The 17,810-nt window shown below is 47.7% G+C and overlaps 1 protein-coding gene across 5 annotated transcripts in view; it reads left to right on the forward strand.

The window, feature by feature from the left end:
- Positions 1 to 17,810, forward strand: part of LOC135217051 (polycomb protein Asx-like) — a 100,540-nt gene that overhangs the window by 20,894 nt on the left and 61,836 nt on the right. The window lies entirely within an intron of this gene.

Here is a 17,810-nt window from a genome sequence, read left to right on the forward strand (position 1 = left end):
GTTGTGAGATGGAGAATTTTGCTTCACCAACGGGAATTTCTTCAGGTTCTCGGAAGAGACAAAGGAAATGCCCTGGAGTGAGTGGGTTTCCTTGTTCAAGATTTTTAACTTCGGTGTCTACAGACCCACATCCAACGTGTAGTAGGTGCAGAGAAAACGTATGTACTATTACTAATCCGTGCTCAGTTTATCGTGGTTGGTCGGTGGAACAGTGGAGGAAGTTTTATGAGAAAGGCCAGTACAAGAGAAAGGAGACGACGCCATCTTTGGATGACCAAGCGTCGTCGGCTTCTTTTGTATCGGCAATACACCAGACTGCTCCATGTTTCGTCACCTGCTTTTGATGTTTCCCATACTCCTTCAGTTTCTTCTAGCGATTCACTGTTGGAAACACCAGGAGGGGTTTTGGGCAATTTTATGCATAATTACGCTCCGTCATTCCCGGCTGGGAGAGGGGGAGCATCGCCATCTTTGTTCCAGGTGTCGGCTCATGATGCACAGAGAATGGAAGGAACGTGGTCGTCATTAAGCCTACCAGGTGTACCAACCTTGGAGGGGTTGCTGCCTTATTATATTGTCGCGATTCCAGCAGAGCCCGACAACGTTGAATGTCTCTCATCCCCCTGGCCTACACTTTATGGGAGCTAATGTCACGGCAACGACAACAACATCAATGTTTCCGGCGATGCAGAACGTTGGAGGTAGTTTTGCAGCACACGCAGGGCTGCCAGCAGCAGCCGCTCAGTCTCTCCCTACAGATTGGTGACGTCACAACCTGCGTCACACACGGACATGGCAGACGCGATGACGTCACAGCTTACTGCTTCTTGTTACGGCCTCTGAGAGAGAGGTCCGCTTCAGGTTCGAAATGAAATAAAAAAAAAAATTCAATACCAACAGTTGAAACTGGGGATACGAATATAGAAAGAAACACTAACACAACAAAGGTTTATTTACAAGCTTACTAACAAAGATAATTGCAGAATGGTATCTCCTATTTACATAGAAAAGGTAAAATCTTACACTGCATGAACTGGGGGACACTGAGGTAATTCAAATACTTGCTGGCCAGTTTTGCGACTCGGAAGCGATGGCTTCACAAAAGGAGAACTGCGATGGCAGACGTCTTCTTGACTCCGTATTGCAGAAAATAATGTCTATTCTTGATACTCGAAGGGCAGGAACCTCTAAAACTCTTGCTGAACGTTTCCTCTCTGAAGTTTTGCTCAACGTCGAAATAACTCGGTCGTCCACTCCTGAGGACGACTTGACCAGAATTCGACCAATTCTCTCTCAAGTGACTTTTCCTCTCCGATGCTTCGTCCTTCTTCTCTTATCTCACTCTCTGATGATCTCTGCTGCTGAGCTCTCACTGATAATTGGATCTGTGGCTCTTACTGATGATGTCTTACTCTGTGACTAACGGATGATCTGCTTCCTCCTACTTCGTCCGTCATATTTATACGGCATTCTCGGGGCGGGGCCTACGGCGAGCGTCACAGACTCCCGAGATTACGGGAACGATTTAGAAGAATCTCAACGGAATATTATTGCATCATATTTCGCTGCGTTTCTCATGACACTTAGGCACGTGTTGTGCTCGACAACACGCCCGAGGATTCCAGAACAACCGCGAGAACAGGCGCCTCCAACACGGGCGCGAATGCCTCCTTGCTGCAGAATTTCTCGAAGTTGCGTTTTCCTTTCCCTTTATCTTTCTTTGATATACAGTAATTACCGTTACACTTCTCTATCTACTTCGTTGCCTCCTGAGCCAAATACACTTTCTGACGCGTTGGTACACACAATCATGAAGAAATTACAAGATCTAGAGGAGAAGATAGTTAAGAAAGACAAAAAGAAAAGACGTGAATCGTCGTCTTCTTCGTCTTCTTCCTCTAGCTCTGTGTCATCGCAAAGTTCGATGACGTCACTGCACATACCAGTCAAGCGGGCCAAGAGGAGAAGAGTGAATTCTTCTTCATCTTTGAGCCAGGACTGTCATATCCCGGTCAGCAACAAAGTAAAGAAGTCAGTGGCTGGTAAGCATAACGCTAATGAACGAAGCTGTTTACAGGCGTCCAAACGAGCGAAAGCATTGATGGTCGCTGGGCTAGCAGTCGCCGCGGAGATGCCAGCAGAGACAACAAAGAGTCTAAGAGACTACACTGCCGTTGGTAAAATTAATGATGAGTGGGAAGAGTTCAACAAGGAATAAAGAACAGATACCAGTTTCGCCTGTAAGACCTTTTAAAATAGTGCAGAGAAAGGATGAGAGAGCTCCCATTAAAAGATCAAATAATAAAGAGTTGGTAACCTCTTCTGATACTTTTGTGGAAGGCTGAATTCCCTGATGGTCGTTGGAGATGATATTAATAGGGATAGAAAGGAATTTAGCTCGGTTTCGAGAGCCTTCATCTTGGAGATATAGGCGGGATTCTCGCTCTAGATCTGTGAGCAGAGCAGTTAGGCTGTCTCGTTCTCCTACTTACTATTCGAGATTGAGCCGTTGGCGGCCAACAGAGATCAAATATGCCGCGGTCGTAGGGTCGGACGGCCATGACGCGCCCGGACGTTTGTCAACGGATAGGAGTGAGCTAGCTTTTCCTGTGGCTGAACACAGTACGTTAGAACTGGAGGAAGGAGAAAACCAAGAGTTTCTGGCTTCGTATGCGGAGGAGATTGATTTGATTCGTCAGTTCAATAACCTTTCGTGGAGCACGGAGACACCTGCCAGTGTGCTTCCTCTGGGATTGACATGATGTTTGGATTGAAAAAGGATACGAAGGTGTCGTATGAATTACCTTGTTCAAGTCATGTGGAGTCCGTTTTACAACACATAAATGCACAGATTGCTGGAAGGGTTAATTCCTTAAGATCGAACAGATCGTTTAAGTTTATTTTCCCCCCCAGTGATGAAACATAGGAAATATTATATGACACCAATGGTTCCTTTGCTATCTAGACAAATTAACCCAAATGTGGTAAGGTTAAGACCTAGATTAACCTTGGATCAAGTTAAGATGGAATGCCCTTTGATGACTTGTCAGGAGGCTGCTACTTTGGAAGCAACAGCTGCTTCTGTCTTTCAGACTGCTTCTTGGTTAGACCTTTGGTCAACAGCAGTGGCAAATATTGCATCCTCAGAAGTAACGAGAAAAGTAGTGGATGATGGAAAAAGGGGCTGTGGAACAAGTATCGATTCTGTCAAAGGGGTTTCACAGCCGAATTTTCCTTGTCCCCAAAGCCAAGGGGGATTGGGGGACAGTAATAGATCTGTCAACATTGAATCTTTTTATAAGAAAAACCAGATTCAGGATGGAGACCCCAAAGACGGTTCTACAAGCAGTCAGGGTCAAGGACTTCGGGTTGACAATGTCTCCTCAAGTTTTTACAAGAGTATTCCCTCTCGTGTCGACATGAGCGCATGCTCAGGGGATCAGGCTGATAAAATACCTAGACGACTGGACTGGCTGGTGATAGCAAAGTCCAGAGAAAAATAACTTGGGACAGGGTGACCCTTCTGCAGTTTTGTCACAGCTTAGGTATTGTGATAAATCAGAAGTCGAAGTTGGATCCAAGTCAACGACTGGTGTATCTGGGTATGATTATAGACACAGTAAAAGCCAAAGTGTTCCCAGCAGACCAGAGGGTAGAGAAATGCAAACAAGTGGTGAATGCCTTTCTGGGAAAACAAACACAGCCAGCAAGACCGTGGCAGGTAGTATTGGAAATTTAACTTCCTTGGAGAAGCTGGTACCACAAGGGAGTTTACACCTTCGATCTCTGCAATGGAGGATGAAGGAGTTTTGGTCGCCAACAGCAGATTACCCATACAAGCAAATTCCCTTGTTGACAGAGGTGAGGAAAGACCTAGTGTGGTGGGTGCAGGACAACAATCTGACAGTGGGGGTTCCTCTTCAGCAACCCTCCCCGGACCTCTTGCTGTTCTCAGATGCGTCACGCGAAGGTTGGGGAGCCCACATGGAGGAGCTGATGATTTCAGCAAAATGGAGTGGTGAGGACAGAGAACTCCATATAAACGTGTTGGAGTTAAAAGCAGGCTTTTTAGCACTTCAGGAATTCCTGGAGAGGGTTAAGGGGCAATCAGTGGTATTGATGTCAGACAACACCATAGTAGTAGCTTATGTAAACAAGCAAGGAGGCCTCGTATCTTGGCAGTTGCACATGATGACAGTTCAACTTCATCAGTGGGCTGTAGAGAACTTGTAGACATCAGGGCCAGATATATTCCAGGAAAAAGAAACATAGTGGCCGACAAGTTGAGCCGAAGGGATCAGATCCTGAGAACGGAGTGGTCCTTGCATCAACAGGTAGTGGACAGAATGCTCATATTGTGGGAAAGGCCGATCATAGACCTATTCTCAACCAGGTACAACAAAAAGTTGGAAGTGTATTGTTCAGTAGTCCCAGACGTAGAGGCAGTAGCAGAAGATGCGCTACAACACCCATGGGACAATCTGGATGTTTACGCATTTCCTCCATTTTGTCTAATCCGTCAGGTTCTGAACAAGGTAATGCGGTCTCAGAACCTCAAAATGACTCTGGTGGCGCCTTTATGGCCGAAGGCAGAATGGTTTCCAGACCTGTTGGAACTCCTACTAGACGTGCTGAGAGAGTTACCTCCGTGGAACAACCTACTTTGTCAGCCGCCCGTGGAGAGGTACCACCAGTCGGAGAAGTCCCTATCACTTCACGGATGGAGACTCAAGTATCTCCTGCAAGTGAGATGTTTTTCTCAGAAAGTAGCAACACAGATGGCAGGAAATATCAGAAAGTCATCTGCAGCGGTCTACCAAGGAAAATGGTCAGCATACTGTGATTGGTGTCGTAGAGGGAACTTGTCTCCACTCGAAACCACTATTCAACAATTAGCAGATTTTTTTTATATATCTCAGGACAGAAAGGCATATGTCTGTATATATATCTCAGGACAGAAAGGCATATGTCTATATCTGCTGTAAAGGGGTACAGGGCTGCTCTAGCCTCGGTCTTACGCATGGAAGGTGTGGACATTTCGTCTTCATGGGAGATGGCTATGTTAATGAAGAGTTTTGAGCAGTCCTGTTTGCCGAAGGAACTAAAAGCCCCAGATTGGGATTTGACCATGGTACTGAGTAGTCTTACAAAACCCCCCTACGAACCATTAAGACAGTCCACAGATAGGAGCCTGACCCTGAAGACAGTCTTCTTATTGGCCCTAGCCTCAACCAAAAGGGTGGGGGAACTGCATGGTCTGTCATATGTGGTAAAGCATTCGAGAGGTTGGAAGTCAATGGTATTCGAGTTTGTTCCAGAATTCGTAGTCAAAACTCAAAACCCATCAATAATTGACGGCAGATTCGACTCCTTTTCCATACCTTCTCTGGCAGAATTCGTAGACAATGACAAAGAAGAAATGCTTGTATGTCTCGTCAGGGTACTAAGGGAGTACTTAAGAAGGACAAGGCATCTCAGGCCGGGGTGCCGGAGGCTGTTCGTAAGTACAGGAGGGAACAAAAAGGAAGTGTCCAGGAATACAATATCTTTTTGGCTGAGAGAAACGTTCAGGAATGCATACATGACAGAAGACGGTCAAATAGCCGAGAGAGGGCTAGAGCTCATGACATCAGGGGCTTGAGCGCTTCTTTGGTATTCAAGAAGAATATGTCTGTGGAGAGAATTTTGAAAGCTGGTATTTGGCAATGCCAAACAACTTTCACTTCTTTTTATTTAAAAGATGTTGCCCATAGATCCTTGGGACACTCTTTCCTTGGGTCCAGTGGTGGCGGCCCAGCAAGTGGTATAGCTCATCCAGTACCCCTGGCAGGCCAGTTTGTGTCTATTCTAAGATGAAGGTATGAAAGTAGAATGAATGAGATGACTGGGCTTTCTTCTTAACTTCTTTCTTTCTACTCCTTTACCTACGGGCAGTATGAAGGAGAGTACCATCATGAGCTGGAACGGACTAGATGCAGGTGAGGTGGTCAGCCATACTGTAAAGATAATCTAGATTATAGTATACTTTTCAGTAGCAACACATTCCTCTCGGTAATAGGGTAAGAGAGGGGTGATAATAGATCCAGATACAAGAGACAGGAGTGGTTTAAGAGCATGGAGAGTTCTCCATCTTCCGTAATGTAATAAACCATGACATCGTACGAGCACCCAGAGATGGAAACCAATAGATTCTCATATATCTTTGGTTCAAGGGTTAATAGTCCATTGTCTTAGAATACACCTACTATTCGGAAATGGATAAAGGTGGCCAACTCCCAGTCAGTTATAGAGACTTACTTCCCACCAATAAGTAAGTCTATCCTAATGTTAAGACCGAAGGTTTGTTCCTTATGTGAACAAATGACAAATTTTTAACCAATTTGCATTTTTCATAACTAACAAACCTGAGGTCTTAACAGATAAAGGCCCACCTCTAACCACCCTTTTAGCAGTCTAAACTGGATTTGAAGAGTAACTGGCTGGTCATGGGACGCCGAGGGCATTCTGGGTACTACATGCCCTGTGACCTAGTATAGATGCCAATAGTCCCTGGATCTCACAAGTTTAATTTGTTCCGACACCTTATACAAACCCTCAGTCCTTTAACATACGGAATGTAATCAGCGCTAAGCTGGAACCGGTCGTAAGATTTCGAACAAGGTGGTTCGGTAGTTAACTGCTTGTCCGATAGTCGGGTGTCCCGCCCGACTGGGAGGTGAAGCGCCACTTTGCTTTTGGCCGCCATCGGAACAAGACATGCTCTTCGCTGCTCTGCCCGCTGTGTCGTATGCTTTGCTTACTTCTCTACGAAGTTCACAACCTTTTTGTCTCTAACCCTTTAGTGCTTTTGCGAGTGAAAGCTTGTAAGTACTTGGTTTTTTCTTCGTGTATCTCATTATTCGTGGTGAAATGGAAGGCCACGAGCCAGAGAGACCCCCCGCCCCCCAGTCAGCCGCAGATTGTGCCCTGGTGTGGAGGGCCATAGGTGTGGGGCCTTTAGGTCTTTTCAAGGTAGACCCGCATTTTTTGTGTACTCGGTGCCGAGGGCGTGAATGCTCTCGCACCGAGACCTGTAATATTTGTGTATCGTGGTCTGGGGAGCAGTGGGAGAGATACAAGGGGAGGAAGAAGGCGTGTAAGCCAGCCAAGGAGTCGTCAGAGGGTTCTCCAGCGACTCCTCTGGTTACGGACACGTCTTCCTCTTTCCTTCCTCCATCTCAGCTCCCGCGCATGGCTCCTTCCCCTTCGAGGGGTGCGTCGTGGTCCACCTCTTCACTTGATCAGTCAATTGTAGAGGAGGGGGCGCGGCATCCCGACATTCAGTTGTACTCTGGGTCTTCTTCTGTTCGCTTGGGGTGGGAACTTTCTCCCCCCCCTATTAACCCGACCTTTCCTTCCTCAGGTATGCATGCTGCAGGTGGCGATCTCGAGCAGGTCTGGTACTTGCTTGGGCTCCCGGCCACACCGAGTATTCGAGTATTCAGGGGCTGCTGTACCACCTGGCTGCGCGTGGATCCAGGCCGGTCACCCATGGACCTGAGACATTGATGACAACAACCGTGTCGACGCCGGGGTATGCTGCTCCTCCTCACCGGGTATACACTCAGCACGTGGCCATGGTTACACCGACAGCCGCAGTCCAGGCTCCGCTGCCGTGTTTGCCTAGGAGGGAGATCACCCCGCCGCCTGGTTTTGCTGCCCTTGCCCCAGCCCCTGACTTTCGGTGTCCCAAGAGTTCCCCGCTCGACCTGCCCCCAGTGCCTGTGATGCCGCTAGCTCCTGTACTGCCGCCAGTTCCTGTTGCTTCTGCTCCCATACCAGTTCCTGCCGTTGTCGCTCCAGCCCATGGTGTTGCTGCCCCCACCGCAGGTCTCTCCGGACAGGTGCAGCTGGGCCCTGTTGCTTCAGCAAGTGCCCCAGCTTCGTCCTGGATGGAGAACCTGATGGTGGTCCTGAGGAAGCTGATGAAGAAGAGGAAGAGGAAGGTGTCGTCGTCTTCTTTGTCGTTGTCTGCAGCCGCCTCTTCCCCTTTGACTTCCAAGGCCCCACAGCAGAGGAAGAAGAATGTAGTCTCTCTCTCTCTCTCTCTCATCTCTCTCTCTCTCTCTCTCTCTCTCTCTCTCTCTCTCCCCCAGAAATCTCGCTCAGAGACCTATAAGGGTCTGTCCCACTCCGGTGGGAAAGTGGGGGCTTCCGCTGGTCCTCCTGTTCCTTTGGGAGCGGGGCCCGTCTCTCCTTCCGCAAGGAAGAAGAAGAAGGGGACCGAAGGGGTACCGGCTAACACCGGTACCTCTTCTCCTGGCACCAGAGGTTCTGCCTCGGCACCAGGAACTGTCTCGGCCTCTCGTTCGCGAGAGGTACTGAGTGTATGGTCGCCCACGGGTGACCATGCAGCCAGGGTCCAGGCAGCCAAGCCTGCTCGCCGCCAGGACCCAGGCACAGAGCGGAAGACTGGTGGCAGTCGCTCAGGCGACTCCCGCCAGACCGGCGATTGCTCTCGTGGCGATCTGCCGGTCCCCAGACCTTACGTGGGCCGAGGCAAGGAAGAGGTCCCCCGGTCACCAGGACCAGCCTTGGCTGGTCCAGGTACTGTGTCGCGCCGTGAGGACGGGCCACGCTCCCACCGCGACATTGGATTCTGCCGGTCTCCTGACCGTCGCTCCAGCCGGGGCCGGATGGATAGGCTGACTGGTAGCAGCTCTCCTGATGCCCGAGACCATCGCTACTGCTCTCGGTCCAGCGGTCCTCCCCAGGGAGACCGTCCGACTAGGCCTGCAGCTCGATCGTCACCGCGGGTTGGCGATCGTTTGCAGCCCCCCAGCACACCGGTTCTGTCTGTGGGCTGGGGGGCGGGGGAGCATCAGGTCTTCCTCTCCTATCCCTTCAACCTCCTCGGGCTACACCGGGAGGAGCGAGGCGATTAGGAGCGACTGCGAGGAGTGCTCTTCTCGTGGTCCCACCACGAGGGCCTACGAACCTGGCACGGTCTTGGGACCGACCAGATCGTATGCCAAGAGGGGTCTGTTGTGGTTCCCTCTGTGGAGGGAGGAGGATCTCGGGAGGCGTTCTCTCTGGATGGGCTTGACGGTCCTTCTCCCCAGGACACAGTCACTCCTGAGATCCAGAGGTTGTTTGCAGAGGTCATCGCGCTGATTCGTCAGCACAATGACCCCGGGGAAGGATCGGTGCTCCTGCCCTCACACAACCGAATGCAGTCAGTCGGCAGCTGTTGAAGCGTCCGAGACCGTCACGAGCTACGCTGTGGACTTTGTATCGGTTGATCCAGATCAGTCATTACTTTGACCTACTGGCGTGTTTCGGTACCCATAAGTATTGACACCCGCCATGGAGTGTCGGTGTCTTTATCCACTGCGGAGACGACGAGACCGTGAGAGACTTCGCTGCAGTGGGATAGACCAGTGGATGGGTACAGGCCATCACTCCGAAGAATGTGTCGGACAGGAAGATGGATAGGTCATTACAACCATATCTTTCTTTCCCTTCAGGACTGCCCACAGGTCCTTGGAACCTCATTTCCCTGGACCAGTGGTGGATGCTTGCAAGATGTGTTTGCTTACCCAGCTCCTTCAAGAGGACAAGTTGCATCTCATCTATGGTGTGCAGTTGTGGAGGTAAGAAGGATGCGAAAGTGACTGGCTCCCTCCCCCTTCCACACCTAGTCCTCCCGCTCCCCTACCTTCAGGTTGAGGATAGGACTCAAACTCACACTGGCTGGTCGGACGATTGATGCGGTAAGCTTATACATAAGCATCCTTTTTATGTTTCTTATCAGAGACTGACAGTAATGCAACTTCCCAGAACTTTGCATTAATGTCTCCGACACCAGTATTCTTCACAGCCCTTTTTCGGATGAGTCACGATTCTTCACTCATTTCGAAAAGGCCCAGAAGTCTGACTTGATCATGCAGCTCTTATACTTGATCAAGTTGTCAGAGGCAGTAGGGCACTCCTCCTCGCTCTTACGACCAGGAGGAGTAGCTTAGGTGCGCAGAACTCCAGTCAGTTCTAGAGGCTCACTCAGATTCCTCCCACCAATCAGTGTCTTCCTTATGTAAAGGACCGAGCATTTGTATATCGTATAGAAACAAATCACAATTTTCATACATTCAACTTCCCTGTCAGATATATGCTTAGCTATAGACTCCGTCGTCCCCGACAGAAATTCAAATTTCGCGGCACACACTACAGGTAGGTCAGGTGATCCCGCTGCCTGCCGCTGGGTGGCAGGAATAGGAACTATTACCGTTTTGAGCCAGATTTTCTCTGTTGCTGGTACTAGTAACATCGTTTGCTAGTTCCTCCTGACTTGATTTTCGAATTTCATTACGCCGTTGATCTTTTGGATTGCTATTTGGTGACGTATTGGATCTTTGGTTTGGCATACGCTATTGTGGACTGTTTTTGGATTTTGGTGTTGGAATTTCTCATAATGTCTGACGCTTCGATTTCGTTCAGAGTGTGTGTGAATGAGAGTTGTTATGTGAGACTACCGAAAGCTTCGGTGGATCCTCACACTACTTGTAAAAATTGTAGAGGGAATGTATGCTCGCAATTGAATACATGTGATGAATGCAAGGATTTGAATGAGGAGGAATGGAAGATGCTTGATTCCTACTTAAGAAAGTTGGAAAGAGATAGGGCTAGAAAAGCCTCTTCCAAAAGTGTGAGTAGGTCGGTCTCTAACGAGCCAGTTAGCGGACTATTGCCTATTGCTAACCCAATTGTTTCCTCCCATACAGCTTTACCTTCCCAATTATCTGATTCGGCAAGCTCAACATCTGAAATTGCGAGTCTGAAAGCTTTGTTATGCAAATGGAGCGAAAGCTTAAGGAATTGGAAGTAGTGCAGAAAGTGTTTCCCAGTGAAGTGGAGGGTGCGTCTGATCGGCTCTGTCTCGCTCCCAGGCCTAGACCTCTTTCAAGCTCCCAAGCCCAGAGGAGAAGAAATGTCGAAAGCCGAAGGGAGGTTTCAGATAATCCCCACCGGTCAGGCGTCCCCTCGGCAGATCCTGTAGTTACGTCCCAGGCTGCCAAGGATAGTCGTTGGAAAGACGTCCTTAAACAGTGTTTTTCTTCGTCTGATTCCTCATCTAAAAAAGGATGGAGTTCAGATAGATTGTCGAGACCTTCGAAGAGATCTTGGGAGTCTCCGTCATTTTATTCAAGCCCTGAAGAATTTCCGGAAGAATATCCTCCGGAAAAGAGAAGGAAGGAGGTTTATTCAGAAGCTCCTTCTCCATCGTCGGAGATTGAAAAGAAGGACGTAGCTACGAAGATTTTGGAGAATATGCAAAAACAGATATCTTCGCTAGTAGGAGTTCATAAGTCGGATCCTCCTTGAAGGAAGGATAGATTTCTTCCGATTAAAAGATCCCGTCCTTTGGAACTCTCTGAGAGCTCGGACGAGGCGCCTGCCAGGAGCCTGGCGCCAGCCAGACGTCAGGCTACTGTCAGGCGCCTCGTCAAGGCGAGAAGATACATATAGATATCTACCTGGATATCCTACTAGAAGGAAAGCGCCTGAGGCGTCTGAATCAAGGCGTAAATTTGAAACTCCCGAAATCAGACAAACTCCTGAAATGAGGCGCAAAGCGCCTGGAGCGCCTGAAGTGAGGCGCAAAGCGGCTGAAGCTCCTGAAACTTCTGGGGCGAGGCGCAAAGCGCCTGGAGCGCCTGAAATGAGGCGTAAAGCTCCTCAAATAACGGAAATAAGGCGCCTGGGGAGCCTGGGGTGGCTGAAAGGAGACGTAAAACTCCTGGAGAGCCTGGAGCGTCTGAAAGGAGACGTAAAGCGCCTGGAGAGCCTGAGGCGCCTGAAACAAGACGCAAAGCGCCTAGAGCGCCTGAAATAAGAAACAAAGCGCCTGAGGCGCCTGAAGCCAGGCATAAAGCGCCTGAAGAGCCTAAGCCTGTTACCAAATATCGAGCGCCTGACATCCATCATATGACAGGCAGGCGCAAGGATTTATACGATCCAGAATATGATTCGGACGAGTTATCAGAATTTGAAGTGGACTTGGAGGCTCCTCTGTGGGATTTTTCTCAAGATCAATTTTCCCCTGACAGGGTCTCTAGGTGTCGCACAGGCGACCGTAGCCCCTGTCGGGAAGGAATTGATCATGGAAAAAGGGAAAGACATTTAAGGACTTCTCCTGGTAAGGACGAAAGGTGTCGCACAGGCGACCGTCGTCCTTGTCAGGAGGGCCTTAGTGTAAAAGAACAACATCGGCCTTCTCCTGGCAGAGACTCAGGGTGCTGCACAGGCGGCCGTAGCCCTTGTCAGGTTGCAGTCGGTGTTGCTACAAGCCCTTTACATTCCCGAGAGAGGAGTCCTCCGGTCGCACACTCATCTCCGAATAGAACTCAACCAGAATTGGAAGATGTCTCGGACTCTGAAGAAAATAAGGGGGCAGGTCTTACAGACTATAAGACATTAACAGCCCTCTTGTTAAAAGAATTTGGAGAGTCCCTGAGTCCTGCTGCCCCTCCTTCTCCTCGGTCTTTATTTTCGAGTACGAAGGCTGCAAAGTCTTCCTCTTTCTTGAAGATGCAACCAACCATATCAATGAAGAGGGCTTTGCAGTCAGTCGGAAATTGGCTTAAAACCAAGGAGGAGGTGGGAAAGACTGTGTTTACCTGTCCCCCTTCCAGGCTATCAGGGAGGAGAGGGATTTGGTATAGCACAGGAGAATCTACGGGACTTTCTCTTCACTCATCTGCTGAAGCAGACTTCTCGACCTTGGTGGATTCGGCAAGGAGACATGCACTTCCATCGGCCAAAACAAGTTGGACAATGTCAGAAATGGACCATCTCCTCAAGGGAATATTCTATGTCTTGGAAGTTTTTAACTTCCTAGATTGGTCCCTTGGGGCTTTGGCCAAGAAGACGCAAGACCCTCAGTTTTTGGAACCAGAAGTCTTGCATAGTGTTCTGGCATGCATGGATAAGGCAGTGCAGGATGGATCGGCTGAAGTGGCATCCCTGTTTGGGACAGGGGTATTGAAGAAGAGGTCTGTCTTTGGTTCATTTCATACCAAAGCAGTCTCTCCAGTACAGAGGGCTTCTCTTTTATACGCCCCTCTGTCTAAACAGTTGTTTCCTTCTCAGTTAGTAAAGGACATTTCCCATATGCTTACTGAGAAGGGAACACAGGATTTGCTGGTACATTCTGCTAAGAAGCCTAGACCAGCTGCTTCTGTCTCGAAGAGGGAGCCAAGACCTGCCCAACAGCCCTTTTGAGGTAGAACTTTTAGCCAAGCCCCAAGGAAGAGAGGAGGAGAGAAAAGAGGAAGATCTTCCATCAGAGTTCCGAGGAAGAACGCTAAATGAGGTTCCAGTCCTCCAAACACCAGTAGGGGCCAGGCTTCTGAGATTCTCAGAAGCATGGACTTCAAGGAAAGCAGATTCTTGGTCCCTACAAGTTCTCAGGAAAGGATACCTCATCCCCTTCAAGAACAGACCTCCATTGACGACGACACCGAGGGAGCTGTCAGCGAGATACAAAGACCCTGTAAAGAGAGAGGCCCTTCTTGGGTTGGTTCAGCAAATGTTGGAGGAGGCCATCGAGATAGTACAGGATCCACACTCCCGGGGTTTTTACAATCGCCTATTTTTGGTGCCAAAAGCCTCGTGGGGGTGGAGGCCGGTCCTGGACGTGAGTGCGTTGAACCGCTTCGTGGAGAAGACGAAGTTCTCCATGGAGACATCCAATTCGGTTCTCTCTGCTCTCCGTCCAGGAGATTGGATGGTCTCCCTCGACCTACAAGATGCTTACTTTCACGTCCCCCTGCATCATTCGTCGAAGAAATATCTTCGGTTCATGGTGCAGGGAAGGATTTATCAGTTCAGGGCTTTGTGTTTCGGCCTCTCGACGGCTCCTCAGGTGTTTACGGCGTTGATGAGGAACATAGCAAGATGGCTACATCTGAAGGGGGTGAGGATATCTCTTTACTTAGACGACTGGCTTATAAGAGCACAGACGAAACAAAAGTGTTTGGAGGACTTAGAGATAACTCTTCAATTGATCAGATCTCTCGGATTGCTCGTAAACCTCGAGAAATCTCACACGATCCCCAGTCAGACTATCGTCTATCTGGGGATTCGGATGGATTCTCGGGGTTTTCGAGCATATCCATCCCAGGAAAGAATTTCGAAAGGGTTGGAAAAAATCTCGGTCTTCCTAGAGAAGGAACGAAGCTCAGCGAGGGAATGGCTCAGTCTTCTGGGCACCCTTTCGTCGCTGGAGCAGTTCATCTCTCTAGGGAGGCTGAATATGAGACCCTTGCAGTTCCATCTAAGAAGGAGTTGGAACAGAAGAAAGGGAGATCTTTTGGATACCTTTCCCATAGGAGAGAGTATCAAAAACCACTTACGATGGTGGTTAGAACCTCTGAGAAGGAACGAAGGAGTGTCCTTGTCTCTTCAGAACCCTCACCTAGTGTTGTTCTCAGACGCTTTGGACACGGGGTGGGGAGCATCACTAGGGACGAAGGAGGTGTCAGGCATCTGGACAGAAGAACAGAAGGCCCTGGCACATAAATGCAAACGGGAAAAGGAACTCTTAGGCAGTACACTTGGCACTGCAATTTTTCGAGAACGAGGTCAGAGGCGTGGTGGTCCAAGTCAACTCGGACAACACCACGGCTCTGGCATATATAAAAAAAACAAGGGGGACACACTCTTTCTCCCTTTACCAACTAGCAAGGGATCTGTTGATCTGGACAGAAGAAAGAGGGATACGACTCCTGACGAGGTTCGTTCAAGGAGGAAGAAACATAAGAGCGGACAGATTAAGCAGAAAGAATCAGGTCCTTCCAACAGAATGGACCCTTCATTCGCAAGTCTGCCAGCAACTATGGTCTCTTTGGCAGGAAGCCTCAAGTAGACCTATTTGCAACATTCCTCTCCAGAAGGATGGAGAACTTTTGTTCGTTGGGGGACGATCCCAGAGCCCTGTACATAGATGCCATGCTCATGGATTGGAAGGGCATAGATGCTTATGTGTTTCCCCCATTCAAGATGCTGGGGGAAGTAATGAGAAAGTTTGTGTCCTCGGAAGGAATGAGGATGACATTGATCGCTCCTTATTGGCCTGCAAGAGAATTAGTCACAGAGGTACAGGAATGGATAGTGGACTTCCCCAGATCTCTTCCCGAAAGGACAGATCTGCTCAAACAATCCCACTTCGAGAGGTACCACAAGAATATCCATGCTCTCGCCCTGATGCCTTTCGACTATCGAAAGATTGGTCAGAGCGAGAGGCTTTTCTCGCAAAGCGGCAAAAGCAATTGCTGGAGCAAGAAGGTCCTCAACCATGCGGATATACCAATCGAAGTGGGAAGTTTTCCGTAGATGGTGTAAGGCGAAGAAGCTGTCCTCCTCCGATACCTCTATGACCGAAATTGCTGATTTTCTTTCGTTTTTACGAGAAGAATCTCATCTGGCAGTGTCAACCATTAAAGGTTATAGGAGCATGTTGTCAGCTGTGTTCAGGAATAGGGGCCTGAACATAGAGAATGACAAAGATCTGCATGACTTAATTAGATCATTCGAAACTACAAAATTAAGAACTTCTCTTACCCCTAGTTGGAATCTGGATGTGGTTCTCAAATATCTTATGTCTGAGAGATTCGAACCTCCCGATAAAGCTACTTTCCGGGACTTAACTAGAAAATGTATTTTCTTAATAGCTCTCGCTACTGCAAAAAGAGTGAGTGAGCTGCAAGCGCTTGACTCGAGAGTGGGTAAGAAGGAGAAGGATTCGGCTGTATTGTCCTTTAAGCCTTTATTTTTAGCTAAAAATGAAAACCCCTCGAGACCTTGGCCTAGGACTTTCGAAGTAAAAGGGCTTTCTCAATTAGTTGGGAATGAAATGGAAAGAACATTATGCCCTGTGAGAACTTTGAAGTTTTACCTGCAGAAGGAGAAGCAGTTGCAGGGTTGCAATCAAAGTTTATGGTGTGCGGTTAAAGACCCTAAAAGAGCGATGTCAAAAAATGCCTTAGCATTTTTGTTAGAACATTATAACGGAAGCCCACATGAGTTGTGATAGTGAGGCATATAAGACCTTAAGGGTAAAAAGCACACGAAGATGTGCAGTCGCTACATCATTGTCCGTTCAACAAGAACATGTCAATGAAGAACATCTTAGCGGCCACGTATTGGAGATGTAACTCAGTATTCGCCTCACATTACTTGAAAGATGTGAGGGTAACATACGAGAGATGCTTCTCTCTAGGGCCGTATGTATCAGCGGATACAGTGCTGGGGAAAGGAGAGAAGACATCCTTAAAATTAATTTTTTTCCTTATATTTTACATAGTGTGATTTTAAAATTAGTTGGTGTTGAGTTTTTAGGTTGTTTGAAAGGTGTTTGGGGATAACGCCTTTCAATCATATATACTAATCCACAGTTAGGATCGGGTGATCGGGATCAGTGTTTTACTCCTTTATATGCCAGGATAGGCATAGGTCTTATTGTCATGTAAGTGAATAAGGACATCCAAGTGACAATTGCATCATGTTCTGTTGAGTAAGTGGAATTAACGACCCCATTGACAGTCCTTTCAAGAGTTCTCAGCCATAGGGCACACCCTCGCTGAAGCTTTTGAGGCGAAGCAGACTTCTAAGCATGAGCTATGAAATCTTCCGCCTAAAACAGGTAGGAACTAGGGTATTGTTATTTAACTTGTGTTACCTACAACATATGTTGTTTACCTATCAGGTCAGTAATTAGCTGTCTCTTGCCCTCCGCCAAAGGTGCCAATCAGCTAAGTATATATCTGACAGGGAAGTTGAATGTATGAAAATGATATTGTTATTGAACAATAAAGTTTCATACATACTTACCTGGCAGATATATACGATTGTATTGCCCACCCAGCCTCCCCTCAGGAGACAGGTGGAAGAGAAAATCTGGCTCAAGATGGTAATAGTTCCTATTCCTGCCACCCAGCGGCAGGCGGCGGGATCACCTGACCTACCTGTAGTGTGTGCCGCGAAATTTGAATTTCTGTCGGGGACGACGGAGTCTATAGCTAAGTATATATCTGCCAGTTAAGTATGTATGAAACTTCATTGTACAATAGCAATATCATTTTTGGAAGTAAATTGTATTTTTCCTAACTATACAAACCTGGGGTCTTTTACATATATGCCCACCTTATGCCACCCCTCAATCTGTACCTGGGCCGAAAGGCAAAGTGGAGTGTTTACATGCAAGGTAGTTACTGCCTAACCACCTTGTTCAAGATTCAACGGCCGTAATTCCAGCTACGCCAAAAGTAATTCCTTATGTAAAGGACCTCATGTTTGTATAGTTAGGAAAAATACAATTTACTTCCAAAAATTGTGATATCAATAGTAATTGTCATAAAATACATTTTGAGGAAAAAAAGGATTGAAAAAATATCTAACAAATAAAAAAACCAAATAAATAAAAAATCAAAGAAATAAAAATATCAAATAAATCACAGATTTTTTATTTTATTTATTTTATTTCTTTATTTTTATTTATTTATTTATTTATTTTTATAAAAAAGTCACCAACCCTGCTTTCCACCTTCTAACAGTTGTTTCATAGTGGAACTATAAGGACAAGAACCAGGGTTTAGTACTACTTGTTGGTGGTGTGAATCCTTTGTTGTGTTCCCCTTTACCACCCCACACCTTCTCAGCAGACTATGTTCTTCATACAGTTAAGGGGGAAATTATATTAATATTAACAGCATAAACAACAGCGGATCCAAGAGCCTGCAGAAGGGATCATCAATTGCAATATAATGTAATTG

This window comes from Macrobrachium nipponense, chromosome 7 (genome assembly GCF_015104395.2).
Source record: "Macrobrachium nipponense isolate FS-2020 chromosome 7, ASM1510439v2, whole genome shotgun sequence".
NCBI classification, from domain to species: Eukaryota; Metazoa; Arthropoda; class Malacostraca; order Decapoda; family Palaemonidae; genus Macrobrachium; species Macrobrachium nipponense.